The sequence below is a fragment of the Panthera onca genome, chromosome C2, assembly GCF_046562875.1.
Source record: "Panthera onca isolate mPanOnc1 chromosome C2, mPanOnc1 haplotype 2, whole genome shotgun sequence".
Taxonomy (NCBI): domain Eukaryota; kingdom Metazoa; phylum Chordata; class Mammalia; order Carnivora; family Felidae; genus Panthera; species Panthera onca.
In genome coordinates, this window is record NC_138347.1 from 41,201,608 (window position 1) to 41,226,648 (window position 25,041).

General features: G+C 37.2%; 1 protein-coding gene across 3 annotated transcripts in view; it reads left to right on the forward strand.

Annotated features, from left to right (window-relative positions):
• The window catches only part of CSNK2A2IP (casein kinase 2 subunit alpha' interacting protein), a 517,960-nt gene that overhangs the window by 476,133 nt on the left and 16,786 nt on the right, over positions 1-25,041 (forward strand). The gene's annotated exons all lie outside the window — the stretch shown is intronic.

Sequence of the window (25,041 nt, forward strand, 5' to 3'; positions counted from 1 at the left end):
AGTATAAGACCAATGCAGCTGGGGGAAGAAACACAAAACATCCTCTCTGGGGGCAGGGGTATGAATTAAAAGATAAAGGTTTGGAGACGAAAAATCACTAAGAATCTTCACCCCTAAAACCCACAGACACAGTGCCTGCTTCAGGCTGAGGTTAAATCAGATCAACAGAGAATTTCCTCTCCCCCCCCCCCCCCCCTCACCCTATCACGAGGTCAATAAATGCTGACTAATAGTAACAATCATCTAGTTCGGGGAGAGGGACAGACAGGAGGCACACTGCTAAATAAGAATCTGACACTGAGCGAGACGCAACATTGACAATTCTTTAGTAACACAGTTTCCACCCAAAATATAAGTTAAATTAGAGAAATTTGAAAACTGTGGTACACTGAAGGCAAACATAATAATAATAATGCGACTCAAACTCAGTTCAATTCCTGACTAGATTAACACAAACCCTGTACTAAAGTCCTGTCAGAAGAATATGTATGCCCGTTTCCAGGCATAAATCTCTTTACATCAGTGTCTACTGTCTTACACAACAACATGGATGGATCTCAAATGCTTTCGCTAAGTGAAAGAAGCTAGACCTAACAGACTCGGAGTTGTATAATTCCATTTGTATCATGTCTAGAAATGGAAAAACTACAGAGAAAGAGAATAAATCGATAGTTGCCGGGACCTGGAGCCTGGGGAGGGGATATGGGCTAATTTGTTCTATATCTTGATTACATTGTTGTTTTTACAACTGTATATATTTGCCAAAACTTGCAAGATTGCACACTAAAAAGTGCAAATTTTACTGTTTGAAAATTGTACTCTAAAAAGAAGTGTAAGTGATCATAAAATACATCATAGGCTTAAGAACAGACTTTGTTTTTAAAAAATATAAGTATTACAGTAAATGTACATATAATTTTGAGATAGATCTTTATTTCAAAATGTCAGTATGTGGGGAATAAAAGATAATTCTTAGAAAAGAGGATGCATGAGGTGGTATCTATTTTCAAGAATCACAAAGTGCAATTAGCATGTTAATGACTGTACAAAGAAAAACTAGAGAATTTTTTGGCCTGTGTGCACTTTTTTTTAAATAATTTTTTATGTTAATTTAATTTTTGAGAGAGAGATAAAGCATGAGCAGGGGAGGGGCAGAGAGAGAGGGAGACACAGAATCCGAAGCAGGCTCCAGGCTCTGAGCTGTCAGCATACAGCCCAACACAGGGCTTGAACCCACAAACCATGAGATCATGACCTGAGCCAAAGTTGGAAGCTTAACCGACTGAGCCACCCATGTACCCTGGCATGTGTACACTTTTAAAGGCAATACCTTTTCATGGATCACACACTGAAAAAGATGACCTACCAGTTTTGAAACTTTGAAGAATTTATTGCTGTATATGTCTGAGATTTTCAAATAAGCCATGTTAGATAAATGCAATTATTTATATACATTGTCAGTGAAGAAAAGCAATATAGGCTCCTCCCCTTGTCAAATGGGTGGTTGAGTTGGGAGAATTGACCAGTAGAAATGTATTCTCTCATTGTTAACATTATGATAGCTGTATGAAAATGGTTTGTCCCCCAAACCTGTAGCTGTATCTCAGGAAGTTGTGCTAAGAAAGCCCCAGGTGGAAATAACAAATGGTCAATGCCAGGCAGGGCTGGCTACATAAAGTGCAGGGTCTACTGTGAAAAATGAAAACATGGAGGTGTTGTTCGACAAGCAGGAAAGAAAAAGCTGTCCTCAAAAGTACTACAAGAAAAAACTCTTCCCCTTTTTCCACAGTCTCTCTTTTTCACTTTCTTCAGTGTTTTTTACTTGCTATTTAACGTCCTTTCCTTTTGCACAGGATACCCTCCTGGTGAATGTAGATCCTCATACATGTCTCTGAACTCTGACTCCAGACCCCACATAGGCATGTTCATGCAACAAGGGAATTGGTTTCTCTTTTCCATGGCTGGCCACCCCAGTCCCCAGAGGTTGGGCAATCCTGGAGGGATTGCAACACAGAACACCCTGGTCCCTGGTTTGGAAATGGGCAAGAGTCACCTGCCTAACATGCCATGGTTCCGGTAACCATGGATGGAGATGGCCACTGCTGTGCCCACCTGGGAGAGATCCCACCTTACACTGTATAGACTCCTGTGATGTTAAACACACAGATTCCCTGCTTCACTCATGAAACTTCTTGTTCACTAAGTGTCTTGACTGGGGCTGAGAAATCTGCATGTTTAAGAAGCTGTGCAAATTATTTTGATGTGCAGCCACATCTGGGCGTAAGATATTACACGTGTGAATTTGAGGAGAGGCTGCTACAAGGGTGAGTTTGGAGAAGGTCTGATTACATTAAGTTGGCATCTGAGGTGAGAGTATTTTTCTGAATCTTTATTTGGGAGCAGAATTCAGCTGAATTCAGCCATTTTAAAAACGTAAAAAAAAAAAACTTCACACTTTATTTCTTGTAAAAGACAAAGAATTGGAAAGAGGGAGTAAGAGAATATTTAGAATTTGTTGTCAGAGAAGTACCTTAAAGATGAATTCACATAAAAGTTCCTTAGAAGCAAAGTAATCTCACAAGAAGCAAGAAATATTAGCAAACTTATGGAGGAAGCAGATGGGCCTGCTCACTTGAACGGTACAAAAGTAAATGTACACATCATCACATCCATATGAAACCAGATTATTTCCAAAGTAACCAACGAAGCAAAACACTGACATTTTTCACACACTTTTGTCACAATCATTTCAGCATCATTATCTGTAGACAATTAACCAGTTTTAAAATATGAAAAGGGATAATACTTTAAAATGTCCAAATGTTTTTGATAGAGAAAACAATTTCTTAAGCTTTTAAAGTTACTCGAAGATAATAAAATTGTAATAATCTGTTGTTATGTCCAAGTAACTTGTACATACACAGATAAGTAGCATAATTTGCATTTTACCAACCTCTACTTCAATTCTTCTTTCATACATCTCAAAGGAACATCTATCTGAACAAAAATATGATCTTGCTACTATCTTAATATAAATATGTCACTGGCTGTCTAGGGTATTCAGCACAATTGTCAGTTATTTAGTATGGCATAGAAGAACTTTAGAATTTGGCTGCTGCATTTGCCACTGTCTCCTCCACCATCAGTTGTTTATAGCTTCCAGGCTCTCTGGACCGCTTGCTTTCATATAAGTTGCTTTGTGCCTTCACCACTAGATTCATTTTCATTCTTTGAGCCTGTGCATAAATGTTACGTCTTTGGAAAAGCCTTGCCTGGGCTGTTGTAGACTTCATTAGATGCTCTTTTAGAAGAGAAGCAGGGGAAGAGGGAGAAGGGACAATTGCGGTGGCATAGGGAAAAGAACCCATGACAGGTGTCTGGAATGCTCCTGATGATCCTGGTTTTGCAACTATTTTGTCTTTGATCTTAAAAATGCCACTTCATCTTCTCTCTTTTGGTTACATCATTGAGTAAATGAGAAAGATGGACCCGATGACCTGTAAATTGCTTTCTAATTCTTATGACTGTTTGCTTCAATGGAGTTAAGAGTGAGGAGGGGGAGGAAATGAAACTGAAGACAACATGGAATAGGGTAGCAAAGCAGTTTCAGACTTTGGACTTTCTTAAGAGACTGGGGACAGAGAAGAGAAGAGGTAAAAGTATGTACAAGCAGTGAGGCTACGTTGAAAAAAGTGGAAGCTATCCAACAGGAGGAATCCTAACTTCTCCCATCACAAAATGTTTGTGATTTAAAGAAGAAAGAGGATGAAATGGCAACCCATACCGAATAGTCTTGAGAGTGAAAAGTAGTGGAGATAGAACAAAAATCAGAGATGACACGTACCAAATATTTACTGAGCATCTACCAAGCGGGACATTCTGTTCCAGGCTATGGAGGCCACCACAGTGAAGGGAACAGGCAAGTCAACCTTGGACCCTCCCCTTATGGAGCATCATTAAGATTATCAAACAGTAGTATTGGTTTGATAGCATGAATTTCTGGAAGGCCCAAATGGCTGAGATTATAATTTGCTTCAACAGTGCTCAGCAGCTGGCTATTGGGGAAGAAAAGGCCATTCGTTTATCCTAAGGATTTGGTGAAGAAACTGTTCAGAGATGAGGCATTTTAGGATGGTTGTCAGTTTTATTTAACACACAGACCTAGTTACTTGGAAAGACAAATGAAGCCTAAATATAAGAAGTCACAGATTGAGGTCAAGACGAGAGTGAAGAGTGAATATTTTCTAGTTACGATATTCAGTTACAAATGACTCAAATTTATGATTTTAAGCAAGCTAAGCATAACAAAAATATATAATACGCAAGGCAAGAGGCCAGCATTCAAAAAGCAATGATATTACAGCTAAATGAAAATTATTAACTCCAGTTGTACACTTGATTACCCTTGAGCAGTTTCAATTGATTTGGGTAAGACCCACAGATGAGGAAATCTGAGATTTTATCCTGCATTTTTGGCTCAATTTAGAGTCCTCACGGAGACACCAAAGTGTGAGTCCAAAGGACTAGATAACAATGCATGAGATAGTTTTTGAGTTGTTGGTTTCTTTATGTTCATAAAAATATTCTCGATGATTTGGTGAGAAAAACAAAGAAAAATTAATTTGGAGATATAACAGAAATGTGCTAACTTAAAAAATAATAGATGAAGAAATATTTTTAGACATTTAATCTCTTGAATATCAGTTGTTAAGCCCTTGGAACTCTTTATATGATCTGAAGATAAATCAAGTGCAGCAGCACTCACAGGATTTATCAGTGCACTGAAAAGCATGACTTGGCAATTTGTATTAATTAGTTGTTGCATTTAATCCAGAGAAGTGGATATTGTTGGGGACCCCAAACAATAATGATTTACTAGGAGAAAAATAAAGCAAAGGGGGTAGAACACTTGATTAGTTCGGCAAAGGAAATTACTTTTAGTGAAACACAATTAAACAATAATACAGAAAAAAATCATTCCAAGACATGCTCTTTTCACTTAAAAAGATTGATTTGCTGTATATTTGTGATTCTATAAATTCTTACTAAAAGTAATTCTCAGTCTTCCAATTTTTTTGTTATTGTTGAAAGTGTTACTGGACATCAAGCTGAAGCATCAATGACTTGATTAAAACTAGACCAAGGGCTGCTGTAAAGGGAAGTCATTTGATTATTCCTCCTGAAATGATGGCAGATTTTAATGTATGCAGGGCAACATTATGGACAGGATACCCCGTACATGTATATAAGTATTTGCTTTTGTGGAAACTGGAAATTGAGGCAATATCTAATTAGTCATGACAAGAGTGACTGATACATATGGCCTGGTATCCAGGCCAAGCAGGGACTTCACTAAACACTTGAACTGGTGCACAGAATCACTTAATGGCAGTGAAGAATCCTGTTGGAACAAAAGCTGTGCTACCGAAAACTGAAATTGTTTTGAGTTGCATGCAATAAGATTTCTTGAAGGTATTTTGCTAGTAAATTCAATTTTATTCTTGAGGTTATTTTTTTTAATTTTATTTTTTATTTTTTAAAATCTACATCCAAATTAGCATATAGTGCAACAATGATATTCTTGAGGTTATTAAAGGGAAGAATAAAATACATATAAAAAAATCTGTGTCTCTGTTTACATGCAACAGCTATTCATTGAGATCTGTTCTTGGCTAATTGTTAAAAATTTATTTTGATGGTGTGATATTTAAAAAACTCCCACATACCTGACTATGCTCCGAATCAGAGCCCCAAGATGATGAAACACTGTGTTGTTGTGCAGCTACAGATTAATTCTTGGACAGATTTTTCTGCTTCACTACCTCTTTTGCTGGTGCCAAAAATAATTGCTGATTTTGCCAAGTTGTGTCTTTATCACCTGTCAAAGATCTCAGTGCACTGTCATGTGGCATCTAAGGTAAGCGCGCATTTACTGTTGACTTTCCTTTTCTCACTGCACTGGGCTCATGAAGCTTATTTCATTGGCCTTTGTCATCTGTTGTATGAGATGAGCTTTAAGTCCATGTGATGTTTCTATTTTGTTCTCATTTGCGTTTTCAAATGTGAATTCTTAAAGCCACCTAAGAATTAGAAACCAGAAAAGCAGTCTATTTTCACTGCCACTTAGCCATCTTTTGCTTTTCAAGCACATCAAACTACAACCAAAGCAAAAAAAAAAAAAAAAAAAAAAAAGAGAGAAACTGAATCTGAATTCTGGACAAGATCCAGAGGGTTTTCTGCCCAAGGCTCCAAGAGACAATGTTGGACACTACTGTGATTCACATCCTGGAAGTATTGATTCGGTGCAACTGGTAAATATTAAGTATATGCTTTTGTGGATTAAATCTTAGCTCTTGTTCCAGCATTACTTAATAATCATTTGGATTGGCTTGTTTGGGAAAACATCTAAATAAAACACAGCACTATATGCAAGGATAAAAACCTCAGAATCAGTCGTGCTTTTCTTTTCTAGTGTCAGATTTAAAAGGGCTTCATTTAAATTTATATTTGCAAATGTAATGAAAGTATAAATACATTTTATACTAACATTTTGTAGAAATACATCAGCTTTTTCCAATTATTTTCTGCACCCACACCATTATAAAGTATAATATATGAAATGGCATTCCTGGCTTTCTAGTATTCTGGGATTCGAACATAAGAATTCTGAAATGAAAATCACTTATTTACATTAAATGATAGTAAAATGTATAAGTCACTTTGATTATACAATCCAAAGAGGGATAGAAATAAATAATACACCTACTTAAGCTTCTGCTATTTTTTTCAGGTCATTAATTTTTAATTATCTAAGATGTTCAGTCACTATAAAGGAATTAAAAATATATTTTATATCTGGGTAATTGGTAATATCAAAAGTGCTTTTCTGCACTAAAATTCAGTAGGTGAGATGAGATATATTCCCTTTTACACACTAAGATGGGACATTTTTTCCCATTATACGTGATGAAAGAAAATATTGAAATTACTCTTTTGCTCCTGTTTGCAAACGTATTAGATTGATACAGTTGATTTTTATGAAGAGTAGATCTCGAGTTTTGCAATCTATAACTGAAATAGCTAATCAATCACTCAGAAAGTAGTTCTGTGTGAGGAATGACAAAGCAGAACTGATACCAAAGCTTACGTGATTTGATGAACACATTTTGAGGGTTTGCTCTCTTCACCTCCCAGAGCATGGACAGAAGGGGAGGATTTGCACAAGTCCAATGGAGAGGACTTTTAGAGGAGGTGCCTGGCCTGAGGGATTTCACCTGGGATGTCCCAAAGGCAAGCACACACACCCAGTGCCTTTGCTGCACCTATCGAGATTAGAATTATTTACTGTGAACTATAGAAAGTATAAACAAATAATAGTTTTAAAAACAAAAAGCTATATATATGTATACGTATACATGTATGTGCACACACATGCCTACACATACCTGTGCATGCCCACATACACAGATGTGCAATTTTGTGAGTTATATCTCTGCGATATGTAGTCATGGTTGATTTTTTTTTTCCTTTGTTTGAATTGGAACTATTTGAGCCTTCTCATTTTGTGGATTTGTGGTGGCTTCCCACTTGGAAAAGAAGAGTGGGAGATAAAGAAGCCCAACCCTAGATTCTGATTTCTAGAAGGTGTTCTCCAAGGCTTCTAGCTCCACTGTCAGCGTTGTTCTCTTTGTTCATCCCTATCACCTTTGGGGACTGGAGAGCTTTTGCAGTCTCCTTCCTGCTCTTGGGCCCAAAGGTTGTTTTAAGTTTTGGACACTAAAACAGTTTTCGGTCCAGGTTTGTGGTTTCTTTGGAAATAAAACCCTTTCAAAACTAGGACACTTTGAAGTTATTTCCTGCCATCCAGCCTCATGTGCCAGTAACCACATCCAAGTTTTTTCTACACATAATTCTCAAGCATGATTTCTTCCTTTTGTTCTCATCCTCATTTCTCTCTTTCTCTCTTCCCTCCTCATCCCCTATTCTCTTTTCTTCTCCTTCTTAATAGAAGACAATTTAAGGCTATTAAAAAAAAAAGAAAAGGTAGTCTTGTGTGGGCACGTAACACCCTTAATCTGATCATCTGATCATTGCTACCAGATTCAGTACTTGAATCAATTGAGAAATATTAACGGGCCTTTGTCACTCAAATTATTTTTTTTTTTCAGTTTTATCTAACACTTGACCTCTAACAATCTTCTTTTCCAAACTGTAGAGCCCTCGATCTCATCATGAAAGCCAGTCAATCTGGATAGTCAATCACTGTCCAGAGTTCATTTCTGTCTCCTAATATGTTTTTGGAGGCAACGAATAACCAAAGTACACCGTGACTCTTTCCAGTCATTTCCTCTAAAATCACTTGTCTAGTTGTCACATGGTCTTACTCCTAAGGTATCTTGGGCCTCCATTTTATAAATGTTTAACATGGCAGAACAGGGGGCTCCAGTCATAAGGCCTACATATATCTGTGTCCTCACCACCTGCCACCAACCCATTAAGTCAATTTTACACATTTAGATTTTCTTGTACCAATTTATGTTTTGTTGTAGTTAATGCTAGTTGGTAAATGTCAGCTCTGTTATTTTAGTGAACTGGTAAAATGGAAGTTAATTGCCGTGCATATCGTGTTCAGTTGATGACAGGAAAGGGGTGGGGATTTTGTTTCACACGGTCACTCAGTGACTTAGGCTCCTTCAGCTCCTGGAGTCTCAGTGTTTTGCTGGATCTTCTGCATCTGGCTGACAGATGGAAAAGTAGGTAATGACAACTCATGGGGGCTTTTTATGACCCAAGACTAGAAATGACACATATTGAGAAATGTTTGCCCATTTCTTTTGGTCAAAATGCAGACCACATCTCCTCTTCTGAAAGGAAATCTGTATATCCAGGGGAAGAAAAATGAATGGATGGTCTAAGAAGTTAGTGTCTACTGCAAGTATGAATTAAGCTTTATTTTTCTTTATTGGAGTTTGCATTATCTAAAAAACTTCTAAGTCATAGATTTGCGACAAATTATCTTTTTCTTAAAAAGGCAAAGTATTGTCGATACATTCACTTTCATCATAGGAATTTCTTAATCACTTAAAACAAAGAGGTCAACAAATTACACACCAGGGTTTGACTGCTTATTTTTGTAAATAAAGTTTCATTAGATCAGAGCCATTCCCTTTTGTTCACATATTGTCTATGACCACTTTCAATCTACAATGACAACATTGAGTAGTTCCAACATGGAGACCTTGTGGTCCACAAGGCTAAAATATTTACTTTAAGAAAAGCTTATGGATCCCTGATTTAGAAAATACAAAATTAGCTTTGCATATATCTGCTGAGGACAGTGAATGAAAAATGTTGTTTTTTTCCATAGATGATCTTTTCATTGATCTCAAGCCAACCTCAGTAATATTTTGTTTAAGGAACCAAATGATGATTTAGTTTCTTTTTAACTTGACAACACCATTTTCAATTCTTAAGCATTGGCAAATTAGATGTTTCATGTAGGAAATAACATTTAATTATAAAATCAATGTGATTTTGGCAAAATCCCAGACAGGAACTTCATTTCTATATCTTTCTTCATTTGATTAAGATGCAATAAAACAGAAAGATATTAGCAAAATAAGCATTACCAAACCTCAAAAGAGAAATGATGATTAATTTTTGGACAATGAAAATTCTGGATTGTTTGATATATCAGGAATGGTCTGTGAATTAGGAGTTTATCTTGTGAGCAGATTTAATGATAATACTCGGTTTGCATTGAAACTTGTTTTCCCTTAATTTTCATGATTATGATGTGTATACATCATCCCTAATATATAATTCTAAAAATTGGCAGACCAATGCCACTGCATAGGTAAGCTGGTTTGAATGAGAACTAGAAACAAGGCATCTGACATTGGATTCATTGTGGTTTCCACTGTGAGGCAGCTTTTTTTTTTTTAATTTTTTTCCAATATTTACTTATTTTTTGAGAGACAGAGACAGAGCATGAGTGGGGGAGGGGCAGAGAGAGAGGGAGACACAGAATCCGAAGCAGGCTCCAGGCTCTGATCTTTGGCACAGAGCCCAACGCGGGGCTCGAACCCAGGAACCCTGAGATTATGACCTCAGCTGAAGTTGGACACTTAACCGACTGAGCCACTCAGGCACCCCTGTGATGCAGCTATTTTTAAATTAACTAGTCGTGGGTTTTTAGTTAATTTCCCAAATAGTTACAATTTTTCAACATGTTGTTCTACTCTTTGATGAAATGAAAATTCTGCCTTCACACTGAGCTAGGAGCTTTCCATGTATTATCTCATTTACTTTTTCACAATATTTGACTTGTGCATTAGTATCATTATTATCTGAAGAAAAAGTGGACTTGAAGAAGATAAGTAACTTGTTTAAGCATACATAGAGGAAAAAAGGTCCTTATGTCTATCACTTTTGCTGGCTATAGTTTTTTGTTTTGTTTTGTTTTTGTCTTGTTTTGTTTTGTTTGCACTAACAAGTGTTTTGAAAGACACAGAGGAAAGTGAGATGGATAGGCAGGTAAAATAGGAGGAAACCTATCAAATTGGGTGGCTGTAGAGAGCCTCTCTGAAAAGTGATATTTATCTTGAGACCTAAAGTGAGCAGTCAGCCATAAGAAACTCAATAAGTTCTTTCACAACAGAAGTCATACCAAGTGGAATGACCTTTAAAAAAAATAAGTTGTGTTTTGCATTCTAATGAACACTATTATAGTTTCTTTTCTTCTATTAAGCATATCCATTAAGTTTTTACTTCTAGAAATTGTACTTTTTTAGTACTAAAATAGTCATCTGTCTCATTTATAGATGTCACATATATGGTAAAATTCTTCATCGCTTCATCTGTTTTGGCTTAGAACATTTTAATCCAAGTTGCAATAAAGTTTTTTTCTGATAACCCCCAAATTTTGAACACTGGTGGTTTATTTCTATTGTCTATTTTTTCTCCTTGTTTTTGATAATTTATTTCTGTCTTGTCATGCCTAGTAATTTTTCACTGAATGTCAACCATTGTGTAAGAATTGTAGAGACTCTGAATGACGTTACTTTTCTTCAGAGAAGATTTAATATTCAACTATTAGGCAAGTAGCACATGAGTGGAACACCCTGATCTAATTTCAGACTGAGATTTTTCTAAACTCAGGTGTCAGGCTTTCCCAGGGCTGGTCTACTTCTGCTTGGCTTTTAGTCCTAATGGATTTATATCTCAGTGTTCTCAACTGGGCCCTTAAGGGCTCCTCCTTTTTGGTGGACAGCCTAGTAGTGTCAGATTGTTAAACATTCTTATAGTACTTTAGCCTGTATCAACCATTTTTCTTCTAGTTTCTTGTCTTTTTGCCCATTCATGCAAAGATTAAGAGTTTGTCACAGACTTAAGGGAAAACATATATCAAATGACATTTCTTCATGACTCCTTTTTCTCCCAGTTTAGCCTTTCAAATCCCTGCTGCCATGGTGATCATAACCTCTAATAGTCTGCCCTTTCTACCTCAGTGAGTGGGCCACACACTTTATGATGGTGTTTTTTGTCCAGCCTCTATGTTCTGATCCTGGATATTTGAAAATATCCAAAGTGGAAAAAAATCAGTGGTAAATGGAAAGCTTTTTTCATTGCATTTCCATTATCTTCAGAATCATGGCCCCTCAAATCCTGGCCTCCTTGTCTACTCCAAGACTCCTTCAAACTGCTATTTGCTTGTTTGTTTTAATTTTAGCCAGCTTTAATGGCTTCTTGACAGAAGAGTCTAATACAAGTTAATCATAGGCAGCAGCAGAAGACAGAAAGGTCACCCTGGGTTTGAATTTCCTGTCTACAGTAATAAATGTGTTTACCTCGGCATTTAAAAAATACCTCAATATAGGTTTTCTTTCCTTGAATGGGGATAATGATAGTTTATGAGATTGTTGTGATGATTTAAACACACACACATGCATACACACACACACACACACACACACACACACACATAGCAAAGCACTTGGTATGTAATAATGAAGCAAGAAATGTTGGTTCTCTCCTTTTCTTCTGCTGTTTTATTCAAAGGTCATATTTTTGACTGTTCATTGATCCATATTTATCAGGCTAGTGACATTTCCATGATATATGTAATAAGTTTTGGATGATGACAGAGAAGAAATAAATATGCAGAAAGTATAACATGCATGGATATATTCCAAGAAAATACATTTCATCTGCATAACAGGTACTGTCTCAAACATTAAATTTTTTATGAATTTATATTATGTTGTTTTCACTATGAGCTACTTAGAATAATATAACTTAACATTAAATAAAACCAGAACAAGTACATAAGAGAAAACATAATAAAATGACCTAACTTTATTTTATTCAGGTATTCAATGATTGGTAAAGAGAAAGAGATATGCAATACATTTCTGTGTGCTAAGATCTACACAAAATAGGTGAAATGATGTAAACTAAATTTTGTGAAAATACAAGTATATTTTAAGTGCATTTGTAGTGTTGGCTGCCGTGTCATTCAAATAATATTACTAATGTTTTGTTGTCACATGAGTATTATTATATTTATTTATATTTAATAAAGTCACCATTTATAGAATTCTATCATAACTGGTAATCATCTCTTCATTTGCTCTCTCTCATTGTGAATTCCCAAAATACAGTGCTGTAGATGTATTTCAGTGTAGCTGATTACTTATCACTCCACCTTTCCAGGGCTTGCAGCCTAGCAGATCAATGAGAAACTCATTGCCTTGAAAGAGATTAGCTGATAGGTTTGTCACCGGAACAATTCGCTCTAGTCAAGAAATGTGTAAAATTAATAGATTGCTCTCAAAATTCCATTTAAGAATTGAACAATTTAATCATTATAGTCTCTATTTTCTTTGGAAAGAATATGAACTAAATATAAATCCAAACATTAATTTAATAGATTTGAGGAAACTAAAAGCCACAGAGAAGAAAAGCAACGCAGATACAGGTCAAAAGTTCACCTTTCCTGATAGACAATGCGTATTAAGTCAAGTGATCATTGGGATTGATCAAATTAGGCCAGTCACCCTAGATGTGACCACACAGTTCTACCCGGCCTCAAGTTGCTGAAGGTTTAGTGTAATAGCCCAGAAGAAAGGGGTGGTCAGTTGTACGCAAAGGCATGGCGAATAAGCCCAATAGTAGCAGTTTCAGAATTTTGTATTTTTCATATACCAATAAAATCATAAAGAAGTTTTTAGACTGATATATGTTTATTTTGTCAAAGAAGGAAAATCATTTTTTAAAAAATAAAAGACACTAAAATATTTTCAACCGTAATTTATTTCAGAAAAAAATAAGGACATTTTTTTAAAAACAAAATATAAGGAAGAAGCAACCTAAAAAAACAGACTATTGAGGAAAAAATAGTGAACTAGCTGGCAATCTTACATGTACATTCACACACACACACACACACACACACACACACACACACGAGGTGCATCCATAGTACACTGCCATTACTTTAATTTTGAGGACTATCGAAACAAGGGCAGAGAACTGCCTAAGCCGTAGAACTAACTTGACAGATTAGCTTTAATAGGATTTTTATAGTCTTCTTTGGAGACAAGGGGTGTTCTCATGTTATTATTTCATTTAACTCTCTTTACCACTGTTAAACTTTTGATACCTGACATCTTCTAGCTTCTCCGCTGAATCCTTTCAAGTTATTATTCTAGTGTGTTTTATTTGTTTTGTTTTTCTTTGACACTGAGCATTAATATGTAGCACTTCAAAATTTTTTTTTTTTTTTAATTTTTTTTTTTAAATGTTTTATTTATTTTTGAGACAGGGAGAGACAGAGCATGAACAGGGTAGGGTCAGAGAGAGGGAGACATAGAATCTGAAGCAGGCTCCAGGCTCTGAGCTGTCAGCACAGAGCCCGACGCGGGGCTCGAACTCACGGACCGTGAGATCGTGACCTGAGCCGAAGTCGGCCGCCCAACCGACTGAGCCACCCAGGCGCCCCTGTAGCACTTAAAAATTTTTGAAGTTCTGTGTGTGTTTAAGAATGGGAAAGAAATGTTACAGTAAGTCCCCCTTTTATCTCTTAAGCCTATAACTCTGTTTTCCAATCCACTGGTCATCTGACTATGTGGTTGGTCTTTTAACCAGTTTCCATGACAGTTGAACGTAAATAAAGTGCTGCTTCCACGCTCACCCGAGAAGTTGCTGTGTTATAAACATATATTTTATGCTTTAGGAAATTATTCCATAGATGAACACCTGTGAGCAAACATTCATTTGAAAAAGTTCTGGCTTCTATGGGGCTCCTGGGTGGCTCAGGCCGTTGGGCGTCTGACTTCGGCTCAGGTCATGATCTCACAGTTCGTGAGTACGAGCCCCACCTGGGGCTCTGTGCTGACAGCTTAGAGCCTGGAGCCTGCTTCTGATTCTGTGTCTCCCTCTCTCTCTGCCCCTCCATGCTCATGCTCTGTCTCTCTCTCCTTAAAAAACCTTAAAAAAATTAAAAAAAAAAAAAAAAGAAAAAGTGCTGGATTCTAAATCTGCCTCAATTCGACGTTCATTTGGCATCTTGTAAAATGAGGATATTAATTTTTGTTTTTTTTGTTCGTGGTGGTGTGTTGAAATATTTGAATTAGTTGCCAACACTTCCAAATTGGGAGTTTTCATATAACATTCCAGATTCCAGGCTTTAAAAATTTTTTTTTAATGTTTATTTATTTTTGAGAGAGACAGAGTGTGAGTGGGGGAGGGGCAGAGAGAGAGGGAGACACAGAACCCCAAGAAGGCTTCAGGCTCTGAGCTGTCAGCACAGAGCCCAACTTCAGGCTTGAACCCACCAATGGTGAGAGCATGACCTGAGCCCAAGTCAGACATTTTACTGACTGAGCCACCCATGTGCCCCATAAGGCGTTTTTTTGTTTTGTTTTGTTTTGTTTTGTTTTGTTTTGAAAATTCAGTTTACTTCACCTCTCTGTGCCTCAGTAACCTGGTCTATGAAACGGGAATGATGATGGCACCCCTCTCACAAATACCACTCATTTGGAAATTGATGGAATGGTTTGCGTATGATGTTGTGAGGCTTAATGAACTGTTGCCTATCAAGTAATGAGTGTAGTTCTGGCACGTAGTCAATGTTCCACTGATGCTGAAGACTGATCATGCTCAGCACCATGTCTGAAATCGAAGGACCAGGGTGTCCCCCTTTTCTCTGGTTTCTGAGGTTAGGCACCTGACCCATGAGTCTCTGGGTCTCAGTGTTTGCTAAGTTGGTTGGCAGTGCTGAACAAGTATATAAGGTGGGCAGGGGGTAGCCAGTGAAGACCCTCCTGCTGCACATCTACAGACAGAATGGGCAGTGTTGGAATTTTGTCCTCCTTTGCTTGGGCATGGGACAGAATCTGTATAGAATATGACCCCAAACTGACCAAAACCTGTAACAGATTTAGGGGCGCCTGGGTGGCTCAGTCAGTTAAGCATCTGACATCGGCTCAGGTCATGATTTCTCAGTTTGTGAGTTCAAACCCCACGCAGGATTCTGTGCTGACAGCTCAGAGTCTGGAGCCTGCTTCGTTCGGATTCTCTGTCTCCCGCTCTCTCTCTGCCCCTCCCCCGCTTGTGCTCTGTCTCTCGAAAATAAATAAATGTTAAAATTAAAAAAAAAAAAACTGTAACAGATTTAAAAAACTTAACAAAACAAAGCTATATTTTCTGACTGTAATGCTGACTTAGAAATAATTTATAGATGCTATGTGTATATATATGTTTATATTATATAGTTAAACAGACTATTTAAAATTTTTTTTTAATGTTTACTTCTGAAAGAGAGAGAGAGAGAGGGAAAGACAAAGGGAGGGAGAGAGAGAGAGAGAGGGAGAGACAAAGGGAGGGAGAAAGAGAGAGAGAGGGAGAGAGAGAATGCAAAGCAGGCTCCAGGCTCCGAGCTGTCAGCACGGAGCCCAATGTGGGGCTGGAACCCACAAACCACGAGATCATGGCCTGAGCTTAAGTCCGATGCTCAACCAACTGAGCCACCCAGGTGCCCCTAAACATAGACTATTATAAATATATATATATACGTATATATATATATACGTATATATATATATATATATATACGTATATATACGTACATATATATATGTATATATATATATATATATATTTATATGCATTACATCTGTATAAAGTCATATGTCTGAAACCCCAAACAAACATGTTAGTAAACACTTAGGTTAAAGAAGAAATGATCAAAAAATATATAAAGTATTTATAAATATTCCACTATGGTTTTCAAAGAATTTTTGAAAATATTATATTAAAATTTATGTATAGGGACAAAGATCCATAAAGAGTTGAGTCAATTTTCAAAAATAAGAGAAAGTGAAGAAACCATAGAGTGATTATCCATCATATCAGACATTTATAAAACTCACTACACATCTATCATTTTAAAACAATGTAATACTGTCCTGGTTATAGACAAATACACGTAGAACAAAACAGAGAGGTCAGGATCAGAGTGCTGTGTGAGAAGAGAGATATGCGGTACAAGCACCATTCATTGGGACTAGATGGAGTGTTTTGTATATGGGCCAATGCTGGTACACTAATTGGAGCAAAAGGAAGCTCTTTAAAACAAAACAAAACAAAAACAAAGAATCTCAACTAAGATGGATTAAGAGAAAATAAAGTTATACAACTAAAAGATGGGCACACAGGAGAATAATTCCGTCCATTTGTGTTACAGGAAGTTTTTCTTAACGAGACCCAAAAACAAATAATAAAAAGTTGGATTTTGTTACATAAAAATAATTTTACAATAAAGGTCATCAAGTAGCATTTTTAAATAAATATCACCACAGATTTTTGCATGAATGGAACCAAGTAGGTATTAAATATCTAGATGTACTAGGTACATATACATACTATCTAGAATACTAAAGGAATTTGTAAAATAAACCAAATAAAACCAAACGAAACAAAACCAAAATACAGGAAACACATTAGGAAAGTAGCTAACATTAATAGTTAATAGTTAAAATTGGCAAAAAGTTAAATGACTAAGTGACACACAGGGGGAAGTTCTGAATGGTTAACGAATAGAGAAATTCTGTGAATAAATGGGGCTGTGCAATTAAAACAATGAAGTGTACATGCTCTCTAGCTAAGATTAGCAAAAACCTTCATGTTGATCAGTACCAATTATTGGTGAGAATGTGGTACAAAATATTCAGTGTTGGTGCTGTAGGAACTGGAATGGTCCTTCTACAGAAATGTACAATTATTAATGAGATTAATATTCATGTAGCCAACACTCAAGCATTCTGTTCTTCACAAATTAACGGTCACAGAATGCATAAGGGGGACTCTTTCAGGACATTCTCGGCAGCACAGATTGTAGTATTAGGGATCTGAAGACGATTTAGGTGTTCATCACTCTGAAAATTAATATGTAAATAGTTGTGTAGGCATTTTTCATCAGTAGGCATAGCTTTTTCCCAGTTCTTGCTCTTCGCTAGACAGGGCTTATTTCTGTGGCCCTAATTCCGACAGAGAGGTTCTTGACACGGTCCTGGAACCTGCCAGATTTCCCTGATGTCTGGATTCTGATAAATACCACCCCTTTCCCAGTCTTATTCCAGGCCCAGGAGGGGCGTAGCGATCTCCAGCTGTCTTTTTGCTAGTGCTCTCCTCCGGCTAATCCCTGCTTTGTTTCACTGTCCTCATTTTCCTTCTCAGCTTTTCTATCATTCGTCTAATTCTTTATGCTGAATTTCTTACCTGAAGTACTAGACTGGTTTTCTGATTGGAATCTGACTGATAAGGTATTTGGGCGGATCCCAGGATACGGACCCTGCAAGTAATACTGAGACTGAGAGACCCATCTGCCGCACCTTTAACACGGTGATAACTTCCTTGCGAATGGAAATTGAAATTATAGTAATCCATGAGAGGCAGAAAGGAGCATTAAGGCTACAGGGGCTTGAGGTGAAAAACACTGGTTGAAAGCAAGTATTTGGAAGATTGAGTAATGGCTTCATGTAACCATCATGGAAACGGTTCTGGCTACAAGGGTGCAGCTGTTTCCTTTCTCTCTCTTTCTTTCTTTCTTTTCTTTCTTTCTTTCTTTCTTTCTTTCTGTTTATTTATTTCTGAGAGAGAGAGAGAGAGAGCAAGGGAGGGGCAGACAGAGAATGAGACACAGAATCTGAAGCAGACTCCAGGCTCTGAGCTGTCAGCACAGAGCCCGGCCGGGGAAGGGGGTCTTGAACTCCCGAACCAGGAAATCCTGATCTGAGCTGAGTGAAGGTGGATGCTAACCAACTGAGCCATGCAGGAACCTCGGACTACAGCAGTTTCTAACAGTGATGGAGAGTTTACAGAAAGAAAAGAAGCTCAAGGCTAGATATCTTTCTTGCTCTTGGTCACACTATGGTATTCAGAGATTTGAATTATTAGCACATTCCAGAGACCATCACACAGGTCAGTTATATTGATGATATTCAGTTTGTTCCTGGGGAGCAGCAAGAAGCAAGCACCCAAATGCTTTAATGAGATACTACGTGGTGTCAGATACTGGGAGATAAACACCACGGACATTCAGGTCATTGCCACTGAGATGTCATGTCCACGGGTCTCCTAGACTGGGGCATATTGAGTTATTTCCTCTAAAGGGAAAGATCACTTTAGATTTGGGTGCAAAACTTGCCATATTTAGTGTGTTGTTTCAAAGAATTTACTGAATAATGTGAAGGCTTTCTTTTGTGTCCTAATTCTGTTTGCTTCAGTATCTGTTGTTCGTCCCCCATAAAGCAATTCTCTCATATGAAACTCCCTCTGAAACACAAGATGGCTTCTATATTCTTGAGTAGCCATTGCCTTGGACAATACAGACCCAAAGACATAATCCTTACAAAGTAGTGAGTTTCTATGGCAGATAAAAATTAAAGACAGTATCAGAGTAGAAGAGGAAACTATAAAACAGTACAGAAGAAAGAGCTTGAAGAGAGTGTGTTATAAAAGAAAGAGTATGACTCTGATCATCTTAAATGACAAAAAAAAGCAATGTACACAAAACTAAGTTTCTGTGACCCATTTTTAGTGGCAAATTAGAGCTAAAACTCTGATCTCTTGACTCTTAAGCTATTTCAAGGACTCTTGCTACTATGCTATGCTTGCTTCCATGTTTTAATTTTTATTCTATACTTTTTGAGAGCCTCCTTCAGGGGGAAAAATAAGGATATATATGAAAATGCATACTACGAAGAAACGAGTTTTGAGAGTGGAAATTGTACACTTGAAGGAGGATGGTTATTATGAGAATTTCCATTAAAAACACTGTGCTACATTTTTCACCCAAAGCTCTGTGGTTTATTTTTCTGTCTTTGGGAATTTCACAAACAACTTGTAAAGTTCTAGCCAAACCTTTGAGGTTTGCCTTTCCATAAGTGTATGGAGCAAGCCAAAGGCTGCAACTGTAGCCAAATGAAACAATGGAAACCACAAGACCTGCTGGCCTGGCTCCTCTCTCCTCTACTTGATTTTGAACCCCTGGAGAGGAAACCACCTGAGTCACATTTGTGTATGGTTAGAGCTCTTGAGAACTAAGCCTCCTGACTAATAGTTTTTGCTTAATTTAAAATAAGGGATCAAAGTATTGAACCCTAAGGAAGTAGAAACAGTTTTGTTCCCACCACTCCTGTTCTTTTCTTTTTAAAATCATTGTCTTAATTGCAAACATTTAAAAGGAATCTCTGCATAGGTGCATGGAGCCAGGGCGTGCTTCTCTTTTCAGGAGTTCTGGAGGGCACAGTGATGCACATACCTTCTCAGAAAACCCTTTAAATGCATGGAATCCGCTGGGCCCCACCAGCTGGGGTGATGGACTGTATACTGCTCGAAAAGAGAGTTAACATGTTTTAAAATCATTGTACTATTCGCTAGTAAATTAAACGTCTAGGATATTATTCAGCAGAAGTTTATTTTTAACTACCTAGCTCAATTTATGTACGAGACAGGGCTGTGTCATACACTACATCTGTCTTCCTTGTCACTAGCCTTTTAGTGCCATGCCCTTCTCCAGTCCTAACCCTTATTACATTATAGTGCAAATTCAATTTAATTAAGACTTAACTATGCAGTATAATCTCTGGAGCCTGATTGCTGGAATCACTTAAACTTTTCGTGCCTCAGTTTCATTATGCACTTTATTCTTCATAGGATTGTTGTGAGATTCAATGAATGAATACATACAAAATGCTTATAACAGTGCCTGGTACGTTGGGAATGTTCCGTAAATATTTGCTGCTGGTAGTAGTAATAGCAGCGGCAGCATAAGCAGTAACAGTCGTAGTAGTAACAGTGGTAAGAGTAGTAAATTCCAATAGCATGTCAGGCATTGGAAAGTGAAGAAAATGGGAAATTCTGAGAAGCCTTATGCAGCATAATTAAAACTTTTAATTGACAGCATTTGATAATAGGCCTGCCTTCCTCTCCAGTGTCATTTGTGTTTTCATGGAGATCAAAAACTAAAGACAAACAAACTCTCAGGCTGCTGCTTCTTGCATTTAGTTAAAGAGAATTCTTGGACAGCTGGGTACTTGTACTCAGTAACCCACTCAATTATTCATTTATTCTTTCGGCAATTGTTGAGTGACCTGATGTTCCTGTGTGCGCTAGGGTAGGGTAACTCCTGTTGCTGTAACAAAGTTCAGAATTTCAGTGGCTTAACAGAATACAAGTTTAATTTTGGTATTAAGTGTGGATGCTCCTGTATTCCTGTATGGCATGCAGCTTTCCTCTAGCTGGTGGTTGAGAGACCCAGCTCCTTTCCATCTTGTGGATCCACTATCCCCCAGAGCCTCAGAGCGCTGTACTTCTCACCATAAGATGGAGGAGAAAAGGAGATATAAGGTAGCACTGTTGATTAATTGCTTTGTTCTGGAAAGGCCAAATACCCCTTCTACTTGACAAGGCTCCAAGAGGACATGGGAAATAAGGACTCTGCTTGGGTAGCTCCTTTTCAAACAAACACACCTCTCTTACACAGCGAGAGGGAGAACAATTTTTATTGTATGGTTATCCATTTCTTCCGTACAAGGATACAGGGATAAATCTAAGACTTGTTCTTATTTATCAAGGGAATAGTGGGGACACAGGCTGGAAACCAAGAGATGCAGACCCTCATTATGCCTGGGAGGTCAAGCAATGCTCTAGAGAGGAAGTGGGCAGCACGACTGCATGGTGAATGAGCAGAGTTCACCAGCACAAAAGGAAGGGTATCGCATTAGAAAAATAGAAACTATGATTTGCAGAGGTAGTGAACCAAGTAACTCCAAAAGACTGGCGCACACGTGTGGATAGCTGACTGAGAGATGAGGAATATGTTAATTGAGTAATGCTTTGTAGAGGACATAAACTAATTTAAAAAATTTACCCTGAAAACAGAGTATAATATATTTGAAGGTGTTAGAGGCTCTGAAGCTAGTTGACAGATGAAGAAACATAAGTGGAGGCGGATGGAGATGGTAGATTATGCAGGAAATTTAAAGAATTTAAAAAATCCTTTTTGCAAGTGATTTCTGCCCTTTTTTGCGTGTTTCATAATACAGACAAAACAAAAACAAAATAGATTACAAGTCTTATGAGCTTTTGGAGAATTATAAATTACTTTTTGTTCCTTTAAAAGTTATATGGCAAAACAACAATAACGAGAGTCAACATAGCATGTAGGGTGCTATAATATAAATGGTACAATAAGCTTCACCGTGCTGCACTCAAAGGAACAGATTGAAGCGCACACACACACACACACACACAATCTATTACATGGGGACCAAATCAATTAGGAATTGAATATAAAGAAAAGGAACATTTAGCCCTTCTTGTCTTTCTTCTGATCACTTACTTCCCTTACATATTCCATAGTTAATGTCCCAGTAATTGTAAATCCTCTAGGAGACTTAGCTTACATGTGAGTAACCACTATCCGCTCAATATTTTCTGGGAACTTGGCTGTCATTTGGGTTTGTCAAATATTTGAGGGTTATTTTCAAAGACTCCAGGCTGTCCAGTGCCAAGCTATCCTTGGCCTAGCAACTTACCCTTGATTCTTAAGTAGCTTCTTTCTAGAGAAACTTAATCTGCATGTTTCTAATCCATTTAAAATTAGATCATCAAAATATAGTTTTGTTAAGAGCTATCCAAAATCCTTGTGAGAGAGTTTCCTCATTTTTTTTTCCAAATGAAGATGTCTAATTTGTTAAACTTCAAGTGGGTCGCAAAGCTAGAAACCCCTGAGAACGGGATTTTAAAACTTGGCAGTCTCTATTCTGTTATCCCTAAGGCATCTAGTAGGTGCTTTGGAAGTTTCTTTTTGAATATGTTTTTAGAACATTCCTTGGAGTTCATTCATGTAAGGCTGAGTTCCTTCCTTTCCACCAAGCCACAGTTTTCCCATTTGGAATCTTTCCTGAATTCAAAGGAAGCTACACAGGTGAAATGTCATGATGGCTTCACAGAAAAACAGTCTGGGACAGATATTTGCAATTTTCAATTCAAGATAATCTTATGTACTTCTTGAAGCAAGGTTGTGTTCAAAAATCACTTCCTGCCACAAGAATTCTGAATTTCATTGTATTTTCCTCCTGTTTGCTATCAGAATCAATCCCATTTTAAGACAACCCTTTTTGAATCTCCATTTTATGTATTTTTCTTACAGAAACCTAGAAAACTTACCCAATCACCATACACATGCTACATTAATTATAATTGAGTTATTTTATTTGATGTTACATAATTTCTTAGTTTATTGGTATTATTCACAAGTAAAAATAGAAGGTTAATTATTTATATCAACATTACCTCAGATGAATTGCATGATTACCTATCCCTAATTCCATTTATTCGCTGAAAAATTGGCTTGCCTTAATGTTCAAAAGTAATTTAGTTTCTATGGTGAAAACTAAGATGAATAGGATAAAAGAAATTAACATGCAATGCTCAGCTTAATTGTCCAAGTGTGCCGTGCTAACATGGGTTCCAAATGTTTAATGCTTATTCAAAGGAAATCCATAGCGTGTCATATAATTATTACTGATACTGTATTTGTAGATTGTTTAAGAGGGTTTATGTCTCATGAACAGTTAATACAGTTTCATTAAACTTTCAGTCTACAGTGACAAATAAATGTTGGGGTCATGTATCATTCCTGCTGATCATACAGCCTTATCTTCTTCTAGCCCCTTAGCCACTCCTCAGCTCTGATCCGCATTGTTTCTTTCATCCCCATTTCTCTGGCCTCCCCACATAAGGCTGGGTCTAATTGTTCCTGCTCCGTTAGCCTTTGTTTACATGGAAACATTTACATTACAATACATTTGCATTTTTCACTCATCTTCTACAAAATCCTACCAAGACTTTTCAGTTTCTGTAACATTCCTCAGCATTCCACTCCATCCTGAGGCACTCTTTTTCTTTCTGTAGCAACAGTCCATCCAGGTTGTCCCCCTGTATGACTGTCCACCTCTTCTCAGTCTCTTAATTTGGCTCCTCCAATACCTAAGTTTCATTAGTTCTTTATGACAACCTAATCAAGCAGGCATTAGTTTCATTAGTTTAGAAGTGATGGATTTCAAGATGCTTTCAGATTACACAAATAATGAATTGCAAAGCTATGATCTGAATCCAAGTCTATATGCCTCCAAAGCCAAAATTTTCCAATAGACACTTTGCCTTCCTGGAGCATGGTCGGGCTGGCTCCAGGGCTTGCCTTGTTTTATCTCTGCTGAAGATATCATGGCACTACTGTTAGCTTTCTTTCTGTCTTTGAGGCTACTTCTCTCCTTGCCTATCTCAACTCTAGTCATTCAGTCTCTTATATTTCATCCCCCTATATGCCTGGTTTTGAGTAGCACAAGTTCAAGTTCAAGTTTACCACTTTTTTTTTTCTTGCTGTTTGAAGACCTTGCTGCAAATCACAATAAGAAAGTAAAAGGCATAACGGTGGGATTGTTACAAAGGCTGAATAACCATACCAAGTTCTTCATAAATCCATATAACCTGCTTACTTCTAAATTAGTGATCATATTTTAATGCCAAGACACTGTAATCTATTTGTTCTCCTGTACAAAGGAGAAACTTAAATGTGCTTAATAATTACATGATATCTCTTACATTTGTTTCCACAAAGATTCACAACCAAATGCTCCATCAGTAGAAGTTATGAAGTTTTAGCCATTTATAATTAACAAGAGAAAAGTCAAGTATAATTAATCTTTGCCAACTCTCTCAGCTCTCCTGTATACTTTAGTTCTATCACTTTGGAAATCATTGAGATTTAGGTGTGATTGTAACTAATACATTCCCATACGTGTCTAACACCTCTTCTTAGCAACCCCAGACTTCCTTATGCACAATCATTCTGGAAAGTGTAGATTTATTCCCTTCTGAGCATTTTCAAAAAGGTGCAAACTGAAGTGTAAATGGCATTCATCTCACCAAATCAATTGGAATGTAGCTGCTGTTAAGGTGGTTTAAAAAAAAAACAAAAAACAAAACAAAACAAAACAAAAAACCAAAAAAAGGAATATAATGCCTCTCTAAGTGATAAAGATTTTGAAAACAAAGTATCTAGGCACTGACACCAAATGGAGACTTAGTTCAGGCAGTTTGATTTGCATCTTTAATTTGGGGACAGTCATCATTCTGGTGTGAGTTAAAGATAAAGCATGGAAACCTGACAAAAAAATGACATAGGTCGCTCCCAGTGTAGTGTATTCCTGCTTCAGGAATGAGTGTGCTTCTGGAAGAGAGGTAAGTGGGACTTTGCTCAGGTGACAAATCTGTTCTGTTCTGTCATGCATGTAAGCACAATCTAAGGCTAGCTGTGAGGGTAATTTCATTTTCAAATAATTTATTCATTAAACGCTATCTTCCACATCTTATGAAGACCCAATGAGCATAAGAAAAAGAAAGAAAAAACACCAATGGTTCTATTAGAAACTACAATCAATCTCATTGATTCAAAAAGTAAATTGCAAC